This window comes from Melospiza melodia, unplaced genomic scaffold, assembly GCF_035770615.1.
Source record: "Melospiza melodia melodia isolate bMelMel2 unplaced genomic scaffold, bMelMel2.pri scaffold_355, whole genome shotgun sequence".
Classification (NCBI taxonomy): domain Eukaryota; kingdom Metazoa; phylum Chordata; class Aves; order Passeriformes; family Passerellidae; genus Melospiza; species Melospiza melodia.
The window spans coordinates 31,605-37,789 of record NW_026948676.1 but is presented as its reverse complement, the minus strand read 5'-3'; positions in this window follow the sequence as shown (position 1 = coordinate 37,789).

Genomic DNA, 6,185 nt, shown 5'->3' with positions numbered 1-6,185 from the left:
TTAATTAAATCCCAATTTAAATTAAAACCCCACATAAAAAAAAAAAAACAACTTTTTCCTGACAGACAATTTCATTATTATTCTTTTATTATTATTATTAATTAATAATTAATTATTATTCTCTTAAATATTCAAAGCTACTCCAGCTGTTAAACACAATCCAAGCAGAAAACAGGAAAAAAAACAAACCAAAAAAATCCATTTTATTCTCATTTTTTTCTCTTTTTTTTTTTCCATCATTCCCCAGAACTTTTCCATCGTTTCCCTCAGGAAAAACAAAATTATCTACAAGAGCCCCTCCCCCACCCCATCATCCCTACAAATTATTGCAATTTCCCATTTTTTTAGCATTTTTTTATCATTTTTTTATCATTTTTTTATCATTTCCCCCCTCTTTTCTTGCACTATACACGAGGTTTTCCCAAGGGGAGGGAAAACCGGCGAAATCCGTGGAAAATCCGGGGCAAAATAGGAAATTTTTTTTATGTTTTTTTTGGTTTTTTTGAGTTTTTTTTTGTGGTTTTTTCACATTTTTTTGGAAAAAAAACCAAAAAACCAAAGCCCAGCAATGTGACAATTGTTGGTGCTAAAAAAGCTGATTGTACGCACAGCGGGGAAGGGATTGGGAGGGAGAAAAATTGGGATTTTCCAGCAGAATGACCCACTTTGGGGGGGTTTTTGGGGCTTTTTTGGGGTTTTTTTGGGGGATTTTGAGGCTTTTTTGAGGCTTCTTTTCAGGTTTTTGGGGGTTTTTTTGAGGAATTTTTGGGGGGATTTTGAGGCTTTTTTGAGGTTTTTGGGGGGGGTTTTGGGGGAGTTTTTAGGGGGATTTTGAGGCTTTTTCCGGGTTTTTTGGGGGGTTTTTTGGGGGGATTTTGGGGGTTTTTAAGGATTTTTTTCAGGATTTTTGGGGTTGTTTTTGGGGGGTTTTTTGGGGGTTTTTGAGGCTTTTTTGAGGCTTTTTTTCGGGTTTTTTGGGGTTTTTTTGGGGGGATTTTGAGGCTTTTTTGAGGCTTTTTTTTCAGTTTTTTGGGGTTTTTTTGAGGAATTTTTGGGGGGATTTTGAGGCTTTTTTGGGGGTTTTTTTGGGGGGGTTTTTGGGGGGAGTTTTTAGGGGGATTTTGAGGCTTTTTTCCGGGTTTTTTTGGGGGGTTTTTTGGGGGGATTTTGGGGGTTTTTAAGGATTTTTTTCAGGATTTTTGGGGTTGTTTTTGGGGGGTTTTTTGGGGCTTTTTTGGGATTTTTTTGGGGGGATTTTGAGGCTTTTTTGAGGCTTTTTTTTCAGTTTTTTGGGGCTTTTTTGGAGGAATTTTTGGGGGGATTTTGAGGCTTTTTTGAGGTTTTTGGGTTGGGTTTTGGGGGGAGTTTTAGGGGGATTTTGAGGCTTTTTTCCGGGTTTTTTGGGGGGATTTTGGGGGTTTTTAAGGATTTTTTTCAGGATTTTTGGGGTTTTTTTGGGGGGATTTTGAGGCTTTTTGAGGCTTTTTTTTCAGTTTTTTGGGGGTTTTTTTGAGGAATTTTTGGGGGGATTTTGAGGCTTTTTTGAGGCTTTTTGGGGTTTTTTTGGGGGGGGGTTTTGGGGGAGTTTTTAGGGGGATTTTGAGGCTTTTTTCCGGGTTTTTTGGGGGTTTTTTTGGGGATTTTTTGGGTTTTTGGGGGGTTTTTTTGGGGGGATTTTGGGGGTTTTTAAGGATTTTTTTCAGGATTTTTGGGGTTGTTTTTGGGGGGTTTTTGGGGGTTTTTGAGGCTTTTTTTCAGTTTTTTTGGAGGGTTTTTTGGGGGTTTTGGGAGGATTTTGAGGCTTTTTTGAGGCTTTTTTCCGGGGTTTTGGGGGGTTTTTTGGGGGGGTTTTGGGTTTTTTGGGGTTTTTGGGGGAGTTTTTGGGGGGAGTTTTTGGGGGGAGTTTTTGGGGGGATTTTGAGCCTTTTATTCAGGTTTTTTGGGGTTTTTGGGGTTTTTTTGGGGGGTTTTGAGGAGTTTTTGGGGGGATTTTGAGGCGTTTTTGAGGCTTTCTTCCAGGTTTTTTGGGGGTTTTTTGGGGGCTTTTGGGTTTTTTGGGGAGTTTTCTGGGGGTTTTTGAGGCTTTTTTTTCAGTTTTTTTTTGGGTGGGGGGTTGGGTTTTTTGAGGGTTTTTTTCAGGTTTTGGGGCGTTTTTTGGGTTTTTTGGGGGGTTCTTGAGGCCTTTTTTTCAGGTGTTTTTGGGGAGTTTTTGGGGGTTTTTGAGGCTTTTTCTCAGGTTTTTTTGGGGGCGGTTGGGTTTTTTGGGGGATTTTTTTGGGTTTTTTGGGGTTTTTTTTGGGGGGAGTTTTTGGGGCAATTTTGAGCCTTTTGTTCAGGTTTTTTGGGTTTTTCGGGGGGGTTTTGGGGAGTTTTTTGGGGTTTTTGAGGGTTTTTTTCAGGTTTTTTGGGGGATTTTTTGGGGGGATTTTTGGTGGTTTTGGGGAGTTTTTGGGGGATTTTGAGCCTTTTTTTCAGGTTTTTGGGGTTTTTTGGGGAGTTTTTGGGGGTTTTTGAGGCTTTTTTTCAGGGTTTTGGGGGTTTTTTGGGGGGTTTTTTTTGGGGAGTTTTTGGGGGGATTTTGAGGCTTTTTTTCAGGTTTTTTTTGGGGGATTTGGGGGTTTTGGGTTTTTTGGGGTTTTTTTTTGGGGGGGTTGGGTTCTTTTGGGGGTTTTTTTCAGTTTTTTGGGGGGGTTTTGAGGAGTTTTTGGGGGGATTTTGAGGCTTTTTTGAGGGTTTTTTCCGGGTTTTTTTGGGGAGTTTTTAGGGGGATTTTGAGGCTTTTTTGAGGCTTTTTTTCAGTTTTTTTGGGGGGGGTTTTTTGGGGGTTTTGGGAGGATTTTGAGGCTTTTTTGAGGCTTTTTTCCGGGTTTTTTGGGGGTTTTTTGGGGGGGTTTTTGGGGTTTTTTGGGGTTTTTTTGGGGGGGTTGGGTTTTTTTGGGGTTTTTTTCAGGTTTTTGGGGGGTTTTTGAGGAGTTTTTGGGGGAATTTTGAGGCTTTTTTTTGGGGGTTTTGGGGTTTTTTTTTGGGGGGGGGAGGTTGGGTTTCTTTGAGGGTTTTTTTGTGGTTTTTTCAGGTTTTTTTTGGGGGGTTTATGGGTTTTTTGGGGGGTTTTTGGGGTTTTTGAGGCTTTTTTTCAGGATTTTTGAGGGTTTTTTTGGGGGTATTTTTAGGGGGATTTTGAGGCTTTTTTGAGGCTTTTTTTTCCGGGTTTTTTGGGGGTTTTTTGGGGGGGAGTTTTTGGGGGGATTTTGAGCCTTTTATTCAGGTTTTTTGGGGTTTTTTGGGATTTTTGGGGGTTTTTGGGAGTTTTTTGGGGGGTTTTTGAGGCTTTTTTTTCAGGTTTTTTGTGGGGGGTTTTGGGTTTTTTGGGGGGATTTTTGGGGTTTTGGGGGGGATTTTTGGGGGGATTTTGAGGCTTTTTTTTCGGGTTTTTTTTGGGGAGTTTTTAGGGAGATTTTGAGGCTTTTTTGAGGCTTTCTTCCGGGTTTTTTGGGGTTTTTGGTTTTTTTTGGGGTTTTTTGGGGGTTTTTTTTTTGGGGAGTTTTTTGGGGGTTTTCGAGGCTTTTTTTTCAGTTTTTTTTGGGGGGGGCGTTGGGTTTTTTGGGGGTTTTGGGGGAGTTTTTGGGGGGATTTTGAGGCTTTTTCGGGTTTTTGGGGGGGGGATTTGGGTTTTTTGGGTTTTTTTTGGGGGGAGTTTTTTGGGTTTCTTGGGGTTTTTTGGGAGTTTTTTGGGGGTTTTTGAGGCTTTTTTTCAGGGTTTTATTTGGGTTTTTTTCAGGTTTTTTTGGGGTTTTTTTTTTTTTTGTTCTTTTGGGGCATTTTGAGGCTTTTTTTCAGGTTTTTTTGGGGGGCTTTGGGGTTTTTGGAGGGTTTTGGGTTTTTTTGGGGGGGTTTTTGAGGGGTTTTTTCAGGTTTTCAGGGGGTTTTTTGGGGAGGTTTTTGGGGGGATTTTGAGGCTTTTTTTCGGGTTTTTGGGGGTTTTTTTTTTGGGGGGGGTTTGGGTTTTTTGGGGGTTTTTTGGGGTTTTTTGGGGGGCAGTTTTTGGGGGGATTTTGAGCCTTTTATTCAGTTTTTTGGGTTTTTCGGGGGGGTTTTGGGGGGTTTTTTTGGGGGTTTTTTCAGGTTTTTTTTCAGGGTTTTTTGGGGGGGTTTGGGTTTTTTGGGGATTTTTGAAGGTTTTTTTCAGGTTTTGGGGCTTTTTTTGGGTTTTTTTGGGGGTTCTTGAGGCTTTTTTTCAGGTTTTTTTGGGGGGGTTTTTTGGGGAGTTTGTTGGGGGTTTTTGAGGCTTTTATTCAGGTTTTTTGGGTTTTTCGGGGAGGTTTTGGGGAGTTTTTTGGGGGGTTTTTGAGGGTTTTTTTTCAGTTTTTTTTTTTTTGGGTTTTTGGGGAGTTTTTGGGGGGATTTTGAGCCTTTTATTCAGGGTTTTTGGGGGGGGTTTGGGGGTTTTTTTTTGGGGTTTTTGGGGGGTATTTGGGGGTTTTGAGCCTTTTAGTCAGGGTTTTTTTGGGGGGGTTTTGGGGGGGTTTTTTGGGGCTATTTGAGGGTTTTTTTCAGGTTTTTGGGGGTTTTTTGGGGTTTTTGGGGAGTTTGTGGGGGGTTTCTTGGGTTTTTGGGGGGGGTTTTGGTGTTTTTGGGGGGAGTTTGGGGGGTTTTTGAGGGTTTTTTTCAGGTTTTTTTTGGGATTTTGGGGGATTTTTTTTAGGGTTTTTTGGGGAGTTTTTGAGGGTTTTTTCGGGGTTTTTGGGGTTTTTTTGGGGTTTTCTGGGGTTTCTTTTTGGGGTTTTGGGGAGTTTTGAGGGTTTTTTTCAGGTTTTTTGGGGTTTTTGGGGGTTTTTTTGGGGGGTTTTTTGGGGTTTTTTGGGGGGTTTTTAAGGGGTTTTTGAGGTTTCTTTTCAGGTTTTTTGGGGTTTTGGGGGGTTTTTTGAGGTTTTTGGGGAGTTTTTTGGGGGTTTTTGAGGGTTTTTTTCAGGTTTTTGGGGTTTGGGGGTTTTTGAGGGGTTTTTTCAGGTTTTTTGGGGTTTTTTTGGGGTTTTTTGGGGGTTTTTTTTTTGGTTTTTGGTGTCCTTGCCCCGCGTCAGATGCAGCTGAGCCTGAGCTTCGCCTTCCTCTTCTTCATCCTCATCCTCCTCCTCCTCGTTGGCTTTTGGGGCTTTTGTTGGGAATTCTTGGGGCGGGAACGGGGAGGGAAAATCGGGAAAAATTGGGGAAAAATAGGGGGGAAGGAAAAAAAAGGGAAAAATTGGGAAAATCGGAAAAAGGGGGGGAAAAAAGGAGGGAAAAATAGGGAAAAAAAAAGGGGGAAATGAGAGAAAAAAGTGGGGGAAATGGGGGGGGAAGGGAGAAAAAAGGGAAAAATTGGGAAAAATGGAAAAAAGGGGGAAAAGGGAAAAAAATGAGGAAAGAAAATGGGGGGAAAAGAGGGAAGAAAATGGGGGAAAATGAGGAAAAAAAGGGGGGAAGGGAGAAAAAAGGGGAAAATTGGGAAAATTGGAAAAAAGGGGGAAAAGGGGAAAAAATGAGGAAAGAAAAGAGGGGGGGAAATGGGGAAAAATAGGGGGAAAGGGGGGAAAGAGAAAAAAGGGAAAAATTGGGGAAAAAGGGGAAGTAAATGGGAAAAAAAGGGGAAAATTGGGAAAAATGAGGAAAGAAAAAAGGGGAAAAGAGGGGAGAAAATGGGGGGAAAAGGAGGAAAAATAGGGGAAAGGGGGAAAAGGACAAAAAAGGGAAAAATTGGGAAAACTGGGAAAAAGGGGAGAAAATGGGAAAAATGAGGAAAGAAAAAGGGGGAAAAACGGGGGGAAAGGGGAAAAGAGGGAAGAAAATGGGAGAAAAAAGGAGGAAAAATGGGGGAAAAGGACAAAAAGGGAAAAATTGGGGAAAACTGAGAAAAAGGGGGAGAAAAGAAGGGAAAAAATGGGAAAAATTGGGGGAAAAGGAGGAAGAAGGAAAAAGGGGGAGGAAAAAAGGGGAAAATAAGGAAGAAAATGGGGGAAAAACAAGGAAAGAAAAAAGGGAAAATTGGGAAAAAGGAGAAGGAAAAAAAGAGGGGAAAAGGAGGAAAATAGGGAAGAAAATGGGAAAAAAGGAGGAGGAAAAATAGGAAAGAAAATGGGGAAAAAGAGGAAGAAAATGGGGAAAAGGGAGGAAAGAAAAAAGGGGAAAATTGGGGGAAAAGGAGGAGGAAA